The following is an 18678-nucleotide window of genomic DNA, read 5'->3' on the forward strand; positions in this document are numbered from 1 at the left end:
TAATACATCCTCTCCAGGCCACAAGGAAATAAGTCATAATAAATAAAAATATAATATCTTTAAATCCATAAAAGAATACATTTTAAAAGGAATAATCAGAAAACTAAGTTACCAGTAGTTTATCACTTAATAGTTTCCAAAAACAAAATGCTTTGCCTGACATCTTAGTCACCTATGATAAAGGAGAGCACAATGTGATAGATATCAGTTTCTCTAAGAAAAAAGCACCTTCCAGGAGACTTTATTTAGAGAAGTACCAAGAAGGCAAGAATTTTCACTCTGTGGAATGCCTGCTGTTTACAACAGAATCTGTCAATATTTTTTAATGTTGCATTTCCTAAAACCTGGGACAGGTTTGTTGACTGTATTAGAATATTAATAAATATTTGTTCTCTCATCCCACTGTATTTTCACATTTTTCTCAGTATATATCTATACATTTTGTGTGAGGGAAAATAATAATAAATAGTAATATTTATAATGTATACATCAGACACACTTCTAAATGTGTTACTTTTAATTTCTAACTACTGTAAGGGGGATATACTATTATTATCTTCATTTTACAGATGAGAGCATTCAGATACACAGAGGGTAAGTAGCCCACTGAAGTCACAAAACTAGTAAGTGTCAATAACCAGGATTAAAACTCAGGCTTTCTGGATTCCAATCTATGCTCCTAACGATTATGTTATCAAGCTAACTTGGAAAATGCATGTATTTTTAGAATGGCACCACGGCATATTGAGTAAGAACATAAGTTTTAGAATGAAAAGGTCTCCATTAAAATCCTATTTCTTCTCTTTATTAGCCCTGCAACCTTGGGCAATATTCTTAACATCTCTAAAATTCTGTTTTTTTTTTTTTTCTGTGTCAATGAAGGTACATTTACTTCAAAGGGTTATTAATGGTAAAAGAACGTATTTAGCAGAGTATTGGCATATAGTAAACTGGAATTATTAATACTATTTAGTCTAAGTATCCTGGGAAATTAAATGGCTTGCCCAAGGTCATACGTCTAGTTATGGAAGAGTGAAGTCTAAACTATGGATTTCTTCATTCCAAGTTCAGTGCTTTACACTTGCATTGGCCACCCCACAAGGATTTCTTACATTCCTTGACAAGGCGAGATGATACAGAAAGGAAACACACTGCCTTAAAATGTGGTAATAAATCATAAAGTGTGGTTAAGTTTACAAATGCATTGCAACACTTGGATCACTGCATTTATCATGGTCTATTCCTCAATAGACCAGAAAGGGTAATTAACAGAATATTTACAACAAAGCCAGATTTCTTCATGGGGGGGTTTCCATTCAAATTTGAGGCCTCAGTTAAATTTACATCATCAATACCTACATCTTTTAGTAAATGCTTATTCATTTCCAGCTCTAAATCCTAACCTTTATCATTAATCACTTAAGAATTCCAGGCATCTGGCCTGCGCGGTGGCTCACGCCTGTAACCCCAGCACTTTGGGAGGCAGGCGGGTGGATCACTAGGTCAGAAGATCGAGACCATCCTGGCTAACACGGTGAAACCCTGTCTCTACTAAAAATACAAAAAATTAGCCGGGCGTGGTGGCGGGCGTCTGTAGTCCCAGCTACTCGGGAGGCTGAGGCAGGAGAATGGCGTGAACCCGGGAGGCGGAGCTTGCAGTGAGCAGAGATCACGCCACTGCACTCCAGCCTGGGAGACAGAGTGAGACTCCGTCTCCAAAAAAAAGAATTCCATGCATCTTTAGATTTTTGTATCTCAGCATTTATCTGCCAGTTTCTTGCTTAGCATAGTTTATCAAGCATTTTTAAAAATCTACTCGTTACCAAACCATGACGTTATTTTTTTATTCTCCCTAGTTTAATAGGAGTCAATATATGTATAAGGGGCATATTTTATTTGCCTGGCATTTGGGATTTTATTTAAAGCTATTTACAGGCATTAGAGCACATAAGCTATTTTGTGTCCTTGTTACATTTTGCATTACTAAAATTATCTATTTTGCATTTAATTCTTAGGAAGTCAATTCAGCACACTCAAAGTGGCTTTAGACATCTCTGTGGTGTTCCCAGCATTATTCCAGAAACTCCCTAAACACTGCTTTTTAAAGTCATATTTTTGACGACCCCCTCCGCCCCCACCGATGCTTTCTGCAAATATTTTCTGTACATTCTCCAAGTCGGATTTGATTTACCCCCACAGCTTTATAAATGTCCCTGAAACACGTGGGGTAAACTGTAATTGACGACTCAGCACGTTTCCATCACATAAGAATCCAATTTCCAGTGACACTACTTACTGTTTATTGTGCTGAGATCAGTAGTTGAAAGAACCCTTAACCCAGCCGCGTGCACCACTACCCAACACGTATTCATAACACCAGTCTATAAGTTCAATAGAAATATTAGGTTGCGGGGGCATCCATGCTCGGAATAGCAAGATTTCTTGAGTTTTTGGAGTATGCTTCAAACAAGATTGCTCTTCCGACTCACCAAAGTCTTTCAGAATGAAAGTGCACCACAAAGCGGGACTCTCTGAACCACTAGAATTGTGTGTAGCTGAGTACATGGGCAAGGTGAGTTCTGAGGTATTTTTAGAACATAAAAAAGCTCCTGCTTTCCCATCTATTAGGGTGGTGCAAAAGTAAGTGTGGTTTTTTGCCATTTGAAAGTGATAGCAAAAACCACAATTACTTTTTTTTTTTTTTTTTTTGAGACGGAATCTCGCTGTCACCCAGGTTGGAGTTCAGTGGCGCCATCTCGGCTCACTGCAAGCTCCGCCTCCCGGGTTCACGCCATTCTCCTGCCTCAGCCTCTCGAGTAGCTGGAACTACAGGCGCCCGCCACCACGCCAGGCTAATTTTTTTTTGTATTTTTAGTAGAGACGGGGTTTCACCGTATTCGCCAGGATGGTCTCCATCTCCTGACCTCGTGATCCGCCCGTCTCGGCCCCACAAAGTGCTGGGATTACAGGCATGATCCACCGCGCCCGGTCTACTTTTGCACCAACCTAATACTTAGTTGACTGTAAGAACTGACATTCTTGTATGTGTAAATGTTTTCTATTTGCCCAACCTTTTCAAATCACTTGAGATTCCCTCTTCTTCTGGGTCATAATGGGATTTTGCAGCACAGCTGTGCAGGAGATTGCCCCGAATTGAATGTAGATTCAGAGCTACTGATCTGCTTGAAACCGCTTTTCTTTCCTTCTTCTTCTTCTTGTGTGTGTGTGTGTGTGTGCACGCGTGTGTGTATGGTGTATGTGTTTGTTTTTAAAGAGACAGAGTAGTCTTGCTCTGTCACCCACACTGGACTACAGTGGCACAATCTTGGCCCACTGCAGCCTCAAATTCCTGAGCTCCAGCAATCCTCCTGCCTCAGCCTCTCAAAGTGCTGGGATTACAAGCTTGAACCACCACGCCCTGCCATTGTTCTTGTATTCCTTATATATTCATGACAAAAGTACCTGAAAATATTTTTTAGGCCCCATGTCCCATCTAAACCCTAGAAAAATGTTAAATTGGACAAGATGTATTTCATGGAAACTTTCAAAACACACAAAGCTTGGAAGCAAGCACTTTATTTTTTTCTTTTTTCTTTTTTTGAAATGAAGTCTCACTCTGTTGCCCAGGCTGGAGTGCAGTGGCACAATCTCGGCTCACTGCAAGCTCTGCCTCCTAGGTTCGAGCATTTCTTCTGCCTCAGCCTCCCGAGTAGCTGGGACTAAAGGCGTGTGCCAGCAAGCCCGGCTAATTTTTGTATTTTTTTTTTTTTTTGCTTTTTTTTTTATTTTATTTATTATTATTATTATTATACTTTAGGTTTTATGGTACATGTGCGCAATGTGCAGGTAAGTTACATATGTATACATGTGCCATGCTGGTGCGCTGCACCCACCAACTCGTCATCTAGCATTAGGTATATCTCCCAATGCTATCCCTCCCCACTCCCTCCACCCCGCAACAGTCCCCGAAGTGTGATGTTCCCCTTCCTGTGTCCATGTGTTCTCATTGTTCAATTCCCACCTATGAGTGAGAATATGCGGTGTTTGGTTTTTTGTTCTTGCGATAGTTTACTGAGAATGATGGGGTTTCACCATGTTGGCCAGGTTGGTCTCAAACTCCTGACGTCATGATCCACCTGCTTCGGCCTCTCAAAGTGCTAGGATTACAGGCATGAGCCACTGTGCCTGGCCTGGAAGTACTTTTGAACCTTTGGTTCTTACAATAAGCAAAGCAACTTTACATAAATTTCCCCGGTAGATTTTAATGTTTTCTGACTTAAATTGTTTTAAAAAAGTAAAATAAAGCAGGCTATATTTTCTTTGTATGCTTTGCTTAAGCTAGTTCACTGGTTACTGAGCTAAATCCAATGTGTTACCCCTCAACCCCACAGGCTGTGAAGAGATTTTTACTGAATTTTATCCCAACTAAGATTTTACCCGAAGACTTTATTGTTTTAAGGCAGGAAAATTAGTTTGAGGAGAGAGCAATCTTTTGTTTACCAAAAAGATTCAATGAGCCATTTTGATTTTAGATTTCAGTAACTAGACAAGGGAAATAAGACCAAGGGAGAGCTAAAGAGCATTCCATAATAAAATAAAGGAAAAAATGAGTTTCTAGGCATTGCTGGAAAGAGAGGATGAAAAGACCCATAAATGGGGAGAAGACACAAAAACCAGCGAGAGGAGGCCAGCGGTAGCCCTGCGCAAAGACCAGGAATCTGAAGAGCTAAGACAGCCAGGAGATGGAGGTGAGGATGCCTGAGGATTTCATGACAAAAGACATGGTAATGCTCGATTTCAAGTTGTTGACTCTATGATGACTGTGTGCAGTCCCATTCATTACTCTTGATCTTCATCAAAAAGTCTGCTAGACACAGCTGGTTGTGTGAGTGACATTTTTAAAAGTTAAGAGACTTTAAGCACCTGGCGGGGTGCAGTGGCTCACATCTATAATCCCAACACTTTGGGAGGCCGAGGCAGGTGGATCCAGAGGTCAGGAGTTCGAGACCAGCCTGGCCAAGATGGTGAAACCCCATCTCTACTAAAAATACAAAAAAATTAGCCTGGCGTAGTGGTACATGCCTGTAATACCAGCTACTCAGGAGGCTGAGGCAGGAGAATCTCACTTGTACCCAGGTGGCAGAGGTTGCAGTGAGCCAAGATTGCGCCACTGCACTCTACTCTAGCCTGGGCGACAGAGCAAGACTCCATCTCAAAAAAAAAAAAAAAAAAGAAAGAAAGAAAAAAGAAACTTTAAGCACCCAAAATGTAGCTTTGAGAAGAGCTAAGGGGTGTGGAACAGAGAAAAGTAGTCAAAATTAAACAAAGATGAATAAGAAACGAGAGATGAGAGAAAAAAATGGTAAAGAAACTGTAAACCCTCCCAAAATACCTGGCATCCCAAAGGAAAAAGAGATGAGATCGTAGATTTTCTTGCATAGATGATAGCATGAGAGTCCAAACCAACTTATTTGCTTTATATCAAAGCAAAGATTGCATAGGCTAATGAGCCTGGGGACAGGTGGGCCATCACATGATCATACAAGGATGTTTACAGATGAGAGACAGAATTTAAGGATAAAAGTACAACAAACAGAATGACTTTTGGCCAGGTGTGGTGGCTCACTTTGGGAGATTGAGGCAGCAGGGACACTTGAGGCCAGGAGTTTGAGGCCAGCCTGGGCAACAAAGCAAGACATTGTCTCATGAAAAATTAAAATATTAGACGGTCGTGGTGGTGCATGCCTGTATTCCCAGCTATTTAGAAGGCCAAGGCAGGAGGATCACTTGAGCTCAAGAATTAGAGATTGTAGTGAGCTATAATAGCACCACTGCACTCCAGCCTGGGTGACAGAGGGAGGCCCTGCTGCAAAAAAAAAAAAAAAAAAGACTTTCCTTTCTCTTTCCTTACTGCTTCTTATGTTCTGCCTGTGCCACCAAATTTTTGGCTTCTCTTAACCCTGATATTTCCGAGCTTCAGGTCCTGGAAGTGAAGGGAAGAGGAAGAGTCTTAATGGGGGCTGGCAGATTAGATTAAGCTTGCAGCTGCAAATGCCCTTCCCTCAGCCTTGTGTCCTCTGTAGGCATATCACTACATATGCCTCCACATCACACATCTACAGACTTCTACATCTTCTAACTCAATTTTTTTAACTTAAAGAATTTTATGTATCAGACTTGAAATGGGTCTTGCCATGGTATTGAGACAATTGAAGCAAATTTAATGATCAATGCCCTGAGACAGAATAGAAACAATTCCAGAATGGCAAGGCAGGATGCTGATCAGTGTCTTGAGAGCCTAAAGGTGGTTCCTGCTCCTCTGGAGAATGGGGTAGGGTTATAAGACTGAAGAAGGTGACAACCTTCTGCTTTACTTGTATGAGTCCATGGCTTGCCTTTGTTTCCTCAGATTTGAGAAGTGATCAATTTTACTAATAATGTTCCAGGGAAATGTACACATGAACTGAAAGATGCTTCTGTAAAGCCATCTCTAAAGCACAGTCAGAGTTACTCATTTAAATCAATGTTATGACCAGGAAGGTGAAGTGATGCATTTTGGTTTACTTCCATTTGGAAAACATATGGTTCAAGTTATACTTCTGCCCACAACAACCACCTTACTTGGCATGTAGAAAGATGTTTTAGAATGTATACAGAGAATGTGGAGACAAAACAGATTCCACTATTGACTTATTGTGAAATTTTGGGCAAATTTACCTAACATGTCTGAAACTCCTTTTCCTCATTTGAAAAACAACAGATTAATCATAATCAAGAATGATTTGTGATAGTTCAAATATATTATTTTTAAAGTGCCTTTTAACAAACAAATACATAAATGGTTTAGCATGCCAGTTAGATTTCTTTCTAGATAGCATTCTGGCTAGATTCCTCATGCTGCTGCCTCTCTCGTCCTAGCAAACCATGGCTTCCGCCATTTGAAATCAGTGGCTATGCCAAACAGCTTCATAGGCTAAATGCATTTTGAATGCTTAGAGTCAGGAGTCTTGCTTCTGACTGCGTTGAGAGAGATTTTTGGCTCTGCTTGATTGTGGAAATTATACTTGGAAGAATGGAAAGACTCAAAGCCAGTGTATCCACCAAGCAAATGACCATCTATTTTAAAAACAGTTAAAAGCTGTATTTTCTAAGGAAATACACACACGCATACACACATAGCACCACCATCATCGATCACCACCACAAAGCATTAGCCATTTGCTTCCCAAAGCCAAATTAAACTATTTACATTTTACTCTTATTGTTGCTTTCTTATCATGTTTTTCTACAGGAGCCAAATACATCTAATTTCCTTCCTAACCCACACAGACTCTCACCTCTTCTTTAATGACTCTGAAAGGATACAGCTAACCTCACTGAGTACTTGCTATGTGGTGGGGGCTTTGCTAAGTATTGGACTCTCTGGGTCCTCAAAACCACATTGTGATACTTTACAATGATTGGTAATTTATAAGTACAGAGAAGTTAAGTAACACTTGCAAGGTTCTATGGGTGGTAAGTGGTAAATACTTCCCCAGTCTGTCTGACAGCAGAGTCCATGCCATTAATCATCATTCCATCTTGCCTTCCAAGTTCTTTACCACCAAAATATATTGACAGTAGTTAACATTATTTAGTATACTTCTGATACTGGTGAGCTGGGAAGGTCCCCACACACCAGTAGGACCTTCACACCAGCCAGTGTCCAGACTCTTGACACCGTAGTGAGAAGGCATTCAAGGACAAATTGGAAAATAGCGAAAGTACAGAGATTTATTGCAAAACAAAAAGTACATACTCAAGAAAGGGGAGTGTAGGTGTGCTCAAGAGAGGGTTCGGCAATGGGGCCTGGGGCTTCTAGATTTATGGGTTTCTTTAACCAAGGGGTGAAATACTCATGGAGATTCCTGGAAAAAGGTGGAGATTTCTCAGAACTGTTTTGCCACCCATTTTTACACCAAATATGGGTGTTCCCAGAACTGTCATGGCACGGGTGGGTGTGTGATCTAGGATGTTAATGAGTGGATAATGAGGTCCTGGGAGAAAATCTAGGTTAAGTCCAGGGCCATGTTACATCCAGTGTTTTTAGCCAGATTGGTCCACACCCTGGTTTTCATGGTTTTATCAGCCTCTAGCTTGTGCAGTTATTTGAACGGTTTTTTTTTCTTCTTTTTTTCTAATCATGTAAAACGGTTGACTGGATTTGTCTGTTATTTTACGAACACCATATATTATTTCTGTCTCACTTCTAGGTGACAGGCCCTGTTCTAAGTTCTTCATTTCACTATCTCTTTAAAACCATACCATGAGTTTGAAATTGTTTTTATCATTCTCAGTTTTCAGATGAGGACACTAAGGCACAGTTAAGGAATAACTTGTCAAAGATCACAGTGTTATTAGTAGTGAGAAAGAATGCAGATACAAATCCTCCAACTCTGCATCCCCTGTGTGCCCCACACCCTGCCCCCGAGGCCACACTAAAGACAGAGAACCACGGCAACCTGGTTGCAGGCTACCTTTTCAGCCCTCACTGTCACCACACTAGATGCTGGGCCACTACTTCTGGAATGCTCTACTCACTCCGTGCTTTCTCCATTCCTGGGGTTTTCCTCTGCCTCCCTCTCTTCTCTGTGCTCACCTGGAGAAACTCCTTCATCCTTCAAGGTCTCCAATGTCACTCACTCCCTGTGGACTTCCCTTCCCACCTCCCTTCCCTTCCCTAGACAGCGTTTAATTATTTCCACAGCACTAGGATCAGGCTTCTATCGTGCAGTTCTCATGTTATGTCACAGCTAATTGTTTACTGTTCTGTCTCTTCTTCCAGATTAGGAGCTCCTCAAAGAAGAAATATCATTTTATTCATCTGTGTTCTCTAATGTCAAACAAAGTGACAGGCATATAATAGATAGGCATTTAATTATACATTGAATTGAATTGGATACAACTGCTTTAGCTGTCCATTTGATTTTGACCCAATAAGGGTTACAACAAAATAAAATCAGAAACTCTTTTGCCTAGTGTAGGACTAATATAAGATTTTAGTCAATGAATTCACAGCTTTGGTCTTGATTCAGAATAGCTTATTTTATGATTTTTGTTTCTGTGAGGGCATTCTAATTTAGTAAAAATACCTGTTTGGTGTGTCAGGTTACTATGGGCGAATGTAGAGGGCTTGAGCCTGTGATTTGGTTGGGTTCTGTTCTCTGACATTCCCCTATCTCTCATTTCCTTTCTTTTAATGGTTGATTTCTAAGCCTTTTATAAATTACTTTTGGCTATTAGTAAAATTTACCAATTTTCCTTGAAAGAATCATGTGTTCTGATTAAGGTACCAATTTTAGAACCATCTACTATGAAATCTTATTTTATGCTTTTCTGTACGATGTTAGTGTTATTTTCTTCATCTGTTCCAAATTTTCACTCTTAATATTGTTTAGTTGTATTGTAAGATGTAAACAGAGATCAAACGTGATGTTTGATGTGTGAAAATCTAACTCAATATACAGATCCTGCAGCAATCTCTCAAATTGAGATCAGAAGCTGTACCAGTCCCTTTAAAGAACAGGGGGTGGGGATAGGGAAGGGGTCCTGCCCTAGCAACAAGCACTTACGCAGGTCAGATGGAGCAACAGTGCCCGTTTTATGGAATTTTGCTGTAAGGGTATTGCTTGCATATATTGATCTAAACACCTTGATATTCCCTGTAGCATTTTGTGCCTCACAGTTACCTTGACTTCTACTTCTCTGTCTACTCTCCCTGGATGTTAACTTACTCTTCACCATCTAATCCATGTTCCCATTAAGGCTGTGATTATATATGCTACTTGCACCACATTAGATTGTACCAATTAAATCCTTTGACTCCCCAACACTGTCCAAATCTGTGCATGGGTCTTTATCTTTGACTTAATATTTCATCCTGAGGGTATGACAACACAGGAGTGATGATACAGTCACAATTTTTCCTTCAGTAACAATAGAAATATTACTGGAATATAATATACCTGGCTTCCATTCTATAAGTTGTTCATAGTAAGTGCTATAAACTTAGGCAAATAATCAATATGATCAATGAAGTATGTGAATCAGTATAACTTGTGCAACTCCTTTAATATGCAAATTTTTGTGCTCAATCTTTGACTTACTGAATGGGAATCTCTGGAAACAGAATCCCAGGAATGTGTATTTTTCATATAGTAGGTGATACTAACGACCACTGTTGGGTTAGAAAAACAATTCAGTTTTGATATCTCAAATGTTCCTTCCAGGGGTAGAACGTTTCCCTATCCAAGGTGTTTATCTTCTAAGAATTTTGGAGAATCAGACAGAAATATTAAAAACCAGAATTCATATTAATCTAAAACAAATTAATTTTTTTCTAGAATGTACATGCTCCTTAACCCTGTTTCAGCATATTGTTTCTGGAAATTAAAATGACCAAGTTTGCATTTTTATTAAAAAAAAAAAGAAATGCAGAATTTGAGTAATCTGGAAGAGTAACAACAAAAAAATATATTCCTTATCCTGACTAATTGTTGCATAGCTTTCTCAAAATCCTCAGAACCCAATGTCAATTGTCATTAATGGTAATTAATGGCACATTTTATGACTTCTGAGTAACTTATTTTACCTAAAAGACCAATGAGATTGCACCTCACATCATGCCTTACACATGAAATCACTGTTGTCCCAAGGCAAGATAATCCACAATTTGAGGCATAAAAATTCTGAACAGAAAAACCACTGGTGCCAACAGAGCTGCTTACTGGAAGGTGGAGAGGAAATGTGTAAAAGGGAAGGAGAAGAATTCATTTGCAATTTAGCAATTTAGGAGGGAAAGTTGCATCAAGTCATTGACTTCTGCTTAATGGTGTTTTTTTTTTTTCAGTTAATACTCAAGTTGAAAATTATTTTCCTCCTGTAAAAAGACAAGGAAGTTTGTATAATGTCTTCAACCATCACATCACAGAGCAAAGCAGAGAGAGAGTTGTCATTTAATGATAACGAGCATCTGCAACAGTCATTTTGTAGTGAGGGCATTGAAAGAAACAAAGCTTCTGGCACAGAATAAGAAATCAGAAGAGGTATAAGTAGGGCTATGAGTTTACAATTGATGAAGCATAGCTATCCTGAAATTCTGATTTTTTTCAATTGCAGATTGAGAATACTCTGCATTTATTTTATAAGCCACAACCATGGAAATGGTGCATTTTAGCAAAAATAAAGACAGCACAGATAATTGACAAATGAAACCGAACCAGAATAAGGTCTGGAATGGACTAAAACAAAGATAATTCATTACAAATGCCCCGACTATAAATTTCATCAGTCATTAATAAGCAAGATTTCAGGCCAGGCGTGGTGGTTCACTCCTGTAATCCCAACACTTTGGGAGGCCGAGGGGGGGCAGATCACTTGAGGTCAAGAGTTTGAGACAAGCCTAGCCAACATGATGAAACCCCATCTCTACCAAAAATACAAAAATTAGCTGGGTACGGTCGTGCATGCCTGTAATCTCAGCTATTCAGGAGGCCAAGGCAGAAGAATCACTTGAACCCCAGAGGCAGAGGTTGCAGTGAGCTGAGATCATGCCACTGCATTCCAGCCTAGGTGACAGAGCAAGACTCTGTCTCAAAAAATAATAATAAAATAAAATAAAAAGCAAGATTTCACATTAATGCTGCTCATTATATATAGTTTGTATTTATGTTCTTTTTATGTGTTTAATTTTAAGTAAACTGAATATAACTAATTTCATGATGTGATTTCAATCATATTTTCTTATCAATTTTGTCATCTATGTACATTGTGAGTAAGGAAACACTTTCCAGAATCATGCGAAGCACTGCCTTGTGTTGCTTTGTTTTTTGTGTTGAGTTTTCTTTCTGGGAGGTTAAGTTCTCAAGAAGGTAAAATCTTAAATGAAGAATAAAGTCAGGTTTCTTGCTGTAAATTTGTTCTGGTTTTCCCTCCTTTCCCTTTCCTCTTTCCCTCTTTAATTCTCTTCTCTCTTTTCTTCCTTCCTTCATGGTTTCCTTCTTCTCTTCCCTCCTTTACCACTTTCTATGTCCTTCCATTTCTAACATAAACATCTCTTGAGTAGCAAACACAGTGTGTATTTTACTGCTTTAGTTTCCTCTGTGCCTAATGAAAAATGTCCAAAAAGTCAGTGGGTTCCTGCTACTGAGCCCTGTCTCCCAAGCCTGAATGATGTTCTATGGTGCATAACTTTGCTGAGTTGGACACACATGGCAGCTCTAAGATAACAGGATATGGAGACGATGTTGTCTGGTGAACTGAAGTGAATCAGCTGCAAGTAAGAAGGGTGAAAAAACACTTTAAGGACGTACCGAAGCATGGAGATAAGCAATCCACCCAGCAGGAGCTCCTAGGTAAGAGCAGAAGCAGAGAGAATGGCCTGATGTTCACAAGTTACAAACTAACTAAATGTGGGCTGAATATGAGTCTATATTTATGAGTTTTATAAGTCTGATACTGAAACTCCATAGGATCGACTTTTTTGTTCCTAAGATGGAATGCTCTCCTAATTGTCACCCTCTCCAGCAATAACTGCATCCTGATAAGTCCTGTAAATATTTAAAAGAAAGGTCAGTTTGAAAGATAGCTACACAGCTAACTATATATTACCAAAGGTCTTAAGAAGATGCATGAACTTAATGTTTCAGAAACATCAAGACACAGCAGATTAATCCTATTAAAAGTGACCTATTTCTTATTTGTCATGTAGGATACATCGGGCTATACCTGACCATGAAACTATTGTATATATGCATCACATGCACACGCACACACACACACACACACACACACACCCCTATGTTCTTTCTTTTTGGTGCCAAAACCCAGAAATGAAGTATGGGAGGAACTTACATAGAAGATTGGGAATCATGGCCAAGTACTCTGAAATGCAGACAGAATAGTGGACTCTCCATTGCCATATACCTGGAGAATACCATTGTAAGAGATGAGAAAGACTCTGGCAAAGGCTAGCCATAAGGGATAGAAACACAGGCTTTAGCCATTAGTTTTCAGCTTCAAACTCATAATGCCACATTTTCAAGTACACTGAAAACCCAGCAGTTAAAGTAGCTACTTTAAAGGAAAAAAAGTGATGCATTGGAAGTTAAGATCATTATCACTGCACATTATTTTTTTTTTATAAATCTCTTTCTTCAAGACATTGAGAACTCAGTTTTCATAATGATTCAATAAATATAAACTGAAGAAAAAATTCCACCAGAATCCCAGAAGCGGAAATAACATTACAATGCTAATACAGTCAGTAGGAGGCCACAGTAATCCAGATTATCATACATAACTGTCTCATGGAAACTAATTTGACTTTTATTGTGCTGCTAAATGAAATTATGACATGATCTATAGATTATTGAGCCCTGTGGCAATGTCAGGGAGTGAGGCACTGAGCTGCATCTTTTACTTTGATGGTTGCAAGATTTTTAAAGCACTTTACACATTAAGAGTGAGTAAAGAAGACTATAATACTCAGAAACGACAAGCTACTAAATAAATTACTTTCCAGAAATGGTAATGATGGCAGGAAGAATGCAGCAAGCAAAGCATTTCCTCATTAACTATGTGCATCCAATGAAGACAAGGTATTGAAAAGAACTTTCATGTGAGGGTTAGATAATGATGAAGACACAGTTTTCCCTCTGACAGGCATGCCTAGAACAATGCCCCCAGCTGTTTCCTAAGCAATCCCCCTAATAGACACTGAATATTCTGGGACCTTTGTTTTTTGTTTGTTTGCTTGCTTGTTTTTATTTGTTTTTTGTTTATTTGTTTTTTGAGACAGAGGGAGTCTCGCTCTATCGCCAGGCTGGAGTGCAGTAGCGTGATCTCAGCTCACAGCAACCTCTGCCTCCTGGGTTCAAGCGATTCTCATCCCTCAGCCTCCCACCTGAGTAGCTGGGATTACAGGTGCCTGCCACCACATCTGGCTAATTTTTTGTATTTTTAGTACAGACAAGGTTTCACCATGTTGGCCAAGCTGGTCTCAAACTCATGACCTCAAGTGATCCACCCGCCTCACCCTCCCAAAATGCTGGGATTAACGGTGTGAGCCACCATGCCCAGCCCTTCTGGGAGCTTTGCTATCTTACTTCATGGTGTTGGAAATAATGCACTGAACATCCAAATCCTAAGGCTTTGAAACTATTGGAAGTGGTGCAATATGGTTAAGGATGTGGTTCATTTAAGACACAGTCCAGGCTGGGTGCAGTGGCTCATGCCTGTAATCTCAGCATTTTGAGAGGCCACGGCAGAAGGCTCACTTGAGCCCAGAAGTTTGAGACCATCCTGAGCAACATAGTGAAATCCTATTTCTACAAAAAATAAACATTAAAAAACTGGGTGTGGTAGTGCACGCCTATAGTCCTAGCTACATGAGAGGATGAGGTGAATCTCTTGAGCCTGGGAGGTCAAGGCTACAGTGAAATGTGTTCACACCACTGCACTCCAGGCTGGGTGACAGTGTGATGAGACCTTGTCTCAGAAAAAGAAAGAAAAAGAAAAATTCCAGGGCCAAAAGGAGGACACATGTTTGGAGATAATTAAGTGTTTTCATTACAGGAATTAGATTTAAACATAATAAGAAACACACTTCTTGTTATAGAAATTGGCATTTGAATCATAATTAATATGTTAACAGCAATGATTCATATTAGTAGTAACAGCTAAAATTTCATGTCATTTTGGAGGTCCTCTTTAGAGTTCTCACCTCCCAAGTAGAGTTAGCTCCCTCCATTCCACTGTAATACCCACTGTGCTTTCAGTCATTATTGGAATATTTGTCACCCTTACTACAGATCAGTATGCATGTCTTTCTCCCATGTTGAAAGCTCTGGTAGTTTGGGGTCTGTGCTATTGGATTATTCTGCTCTATCTTCCAGCTGGGTACACCAACCTACCAGTCACTCAAGCCTATTTATTGAAGATTTTATTACTTGATCACAATCCTCCTCACTACTCCAAGCTGTGAAGTCATCCAGAGTGGCTTCAGTATCATTGCATATCCTGGCTTTATCAGTCTTTGGTGATCTCATCTTCAATGACATTTTCTTTCACTCCAGTTTTGCTATCTGCTCCCATAGATACAGCCAGGACCTGGTGATTTCCTGAAATTGTTCCTTGTCAAAAATTTCAAATTCAAAAGTATTAAACTATAACTACATCTTTCCCTCCTTCTAGCTATTTTTTCAGTTCTTCCTAGTGTTTTTCAGATCATCAAGTTTTCTTGTACATTAAACCCTTTATCTTCTCCTAGACCTCCAGTTTCTACTTTTTCACTTTCCCCATCATCCAGCTGAGGTCCTAGGGTCCGTTTGGCAAGATCCTTTGCTCACTGCTGTTCATCACTTTTTTCAGCCAAACACCAACCCTGAAAGACCCCTGTTGTCTTCTTTCTCCACAACTACTCCCTATAGCCAAGTACTACTTGGTACAGAAAGGCAAACTGCTTCCATGAAGACATAATAATCAACTTCAAATGTTCTCCCCATATGTCTCAACTTAACCCATTCTCCCACTTTCACAACAACTATTTCACACTTTCTTCACTGTCCTCAGAATTCCAAGCCACCCCTCTTCTCTCATGCTGTTAGTTGATAATTGTTTTCTATTTTATCAGAGCAATAGAAACAACCAGACAAAAGTCTTTATCCTTCACAATAACAAATATTGCACTATCTGTTTCTGCACTATTCCATCTTTTTTTTCTGATAAGAGATATTATTTATTTACTTGCCTAAGGCTAGACATTTCATTTACCTGTTCATTGGATCCCACCTGCTCACCACTTCTTAAAACCCCTGAAACTCTGAATATTAATATTTTTTTATCTTCTGGATATTTCATTGCTTCCTTAAGTCAAATCTTCCCTCTGATATTTAAACATGTTGACGTATCCCTTATATTCATAAAAACTCTCCCTGAATCCCAATAACACTCAAGCCTCATCCTCCATTTCCTCTCCGTCAAAGCCAAACTTTTAATCTCAATGTCTCCATCCTTAATCTTTTACTCAGGGAAAAATCTAGTGTCTTTCCTGATCACTGCAAGGAAAAGGCTATTATTAGAGTATTCAATGAAATCATGTTGATTGACCTCTAAGCAGCATTTGACAGAGTTAACCCCTTTCTTCTTCTTGATATGTTCTTCTATTGGCCTCTGGAACTCTTTCATCCTAGTTTTCTTCCTGCCTCCCTGGTCAATCTCTCTATGCTTCTTGGAAAATTCCTTCTCTAAACAGGCATTAAATATTTGCTTTTCTTAAAGTTCAGATTCTCACCCTCCTTTCCTTCCACAATATTGGTTAGGGATTTTATTCCAATCCATACTTTTAGCATTATTGACATGCCAATGATTCAGCACAGGCCTCTCTTCTTGAGTTCCAGATCTATGTGTATAACTGTCCACCAATACTTCTATCTACTTCCTCAAATATCTTCAAATACAACAAAACCAAAACCAATTGTATGATTCTCTATCCATGTACAGGAGATAACAACCCAGTTCTCTTCCAGTGCCTTTTATCTAGTAGAATAGCATCATTATTCACCCAGTTATATAAACCAGAAACTCTCTTCCTCAGCCTACATTTCTCATTCATTCCTGAGGCCCATCAAATCCTTTTTACTGTGAGTATCTGTCAAATTTCATCCCTTCTTTCCATCTTCATGGTTGCTAACCTAGCCCAAGCTGCCAACCTGTCCTACTTGAAGACCTGTAGTAGTTCATTATGAGGTCTCCCCCAATCTACTATAATTCATTCTCCAAAATGATGGTACATTGATTATTTCAAAATACAAATATGATTGTGTCCTCCCTACCTTACCCCTATCTAAAACTCTTTAGTGTTCTCTATTCCTTTAAAGATAAGAAAACAGAAACTACTTGTATTAGTTCATTTTCGTGCTGCTGATAAAGACATACCTGAGACTGGGCAATTTACAAAAGAAAGAGGTTTAATTGGACTTATAGTTCCACGTGGCTGGGGAAGCCTCACAATCATGGCTGAAGGCAAGGAGGAGCAAGTCACATCTTACATGGATGGCCGCAGGCAAAAAGAGAGCTTGTGCAGAAAAACTCTTGTTTTTAAAACCATCGGATGTCTTGAGAGTTATTTACTATCACAAGAACAACATGAGAAAGATCTGCCCCCATGATTCAATTACCTCCCACCGGGTCCCTCCCACAACATGTGGGAATTCAAGATGAGATTTGGGTGGGGACACAGCAAAACCATATCAGTACTCAAGGGATTGTTTGGTCAAAGCTGCTGCCTGCCTTGGAAGCCCCACTTGACATCTTCTTTGCCTCACTCTCTGGAATCCTGTCATTCACTCTACTGCAGTTCCCCAAATGTGCCATGTTTCCTTCTGTAACAGGATCTTGACAGATGCAGTTCCCTGTGTCTATATATTCGTCCTCTCTTTGATGTTGAATAAACTCATAATCAACCTGATCTCTACTCATGTCACTTCCTGAGATGAACTTTTCTTCCCCCAGCATATTCCTTTCTTCCCCCAGCATATTCCTTTTCTTCCAAGCCCCAATCTCATTTCCACATATACCCAGTATCATTACTTAATTTGATCCATTCCTATCTCATAGGACTGAATGTTCCATGAGACCTGGGGAGAGTATATTTAGTACTTGCCCTTTATAAGAACTCAATAAATGTTTCTGGTTGAATAGACATATGGAAGTATGGATGGACAGGAAAATTTAAAGTGCATGGCATGTTCAAAATGTAAGCAATAAACTAAGATACAGTATCTATCTATTTTCTTTATTTTTCATGTTTATTGTATTTTAATCAGACAAAATCTATTACTGAACTTTTAATCTCTTAATTTTTTCTAATTAAGAAAAAAATTGAATTCTTTAACTTTTTTTTATGAGAGTCCTAGGCTTTTTATGTTAAATCCATTATTTTAGAATAACCTCCCATCTCCCAAACCACCTACTTTACAATTCAAAATTCTCATAATACTCTACAGCGGGCAAGAAATATTATTTGGTCTAATGAAAATAACTTCCTTTTACTCAAATATTTGGTATTCAATAATAACCATACTATTAAAAAGGGAATTGAGATAATCTATTTGAACTCACTTTAATACATATTTATCACACATCTACAATTTGTCACAGTGTTTGTGAGAATATGAAAATGAACAGGGCAAGGCCGGGTGCGGTGGCTCATGCTTGTAATCCCAGCACTTTGGGAGGTCAAGGGGGGCAGATCACTTGAGCCCAGGAGTTCAAGACTAGCCTGGCCAACATGATGAAACCCTGTCTCTACTAAAAAAAGAAAATGAACAGGACAGATATTTACCCTGCTGGTATGAAGTTGCTAACAGAAAAGCTCGTAGTCTAATCATTTTATTGTAACATTTAATTATTTATTGTTTGAGTTTCCAGGGCTTTTGAAACACTTTACTGAATAACTGAATAATATTGACCAAGAGTGGTTCTGTAATAGGACAATCTACACTCACAATAATGATTTTAATAAATTAGGGAGCACTCTACCAAAGGAGACATATGATAATATATGACCAGAGGAAGATAAACATGATTTTAATGAATATTTTTAATCATCATTCACTCTTCATAATAATCTTTAGCTTA

General features: G+C 39.1%; 1 long non-coding RNA gene across 1 annotated transcript in view; it reads left to right on the plus strand.

The window, feature by feature from the left end:
• Nucleotides 1–8489, plus strand: part of LOC129042935 (uncharacterized) — a 93073-nt gene extending 84584 nt beyond the window's left edge. The window contains exon 4 of the long non-coding RNA XR_008504238.2: nt 8344–8489. This is a non-coding gene — a long non-coding RNA (uncharacterized LOC129042935). The remainder of the gene's footprint in view (nt 1–8343) is intronic.
• The last annotated feature ends 10189 nt before the right edge of the window (nt 8490–18678 follow it).

This window comes from Pongo pygmaeus, chromosome 7 (genome assembly GCF_028885625.2).
Source record: "Pongo pygmaeus isolate AG05252 chromosome 7, NHGRI_mPonPyg2-v2.0_pri, whole genome shotgun sequence".
In the NCBI taxonomy this organism is placed as follows: domain Eukaryota; kingdom Metazoa; phylum Chordata; class Mammalia; order Primates; family Hominidae; genus Pongo; species Pongo pygmaeus.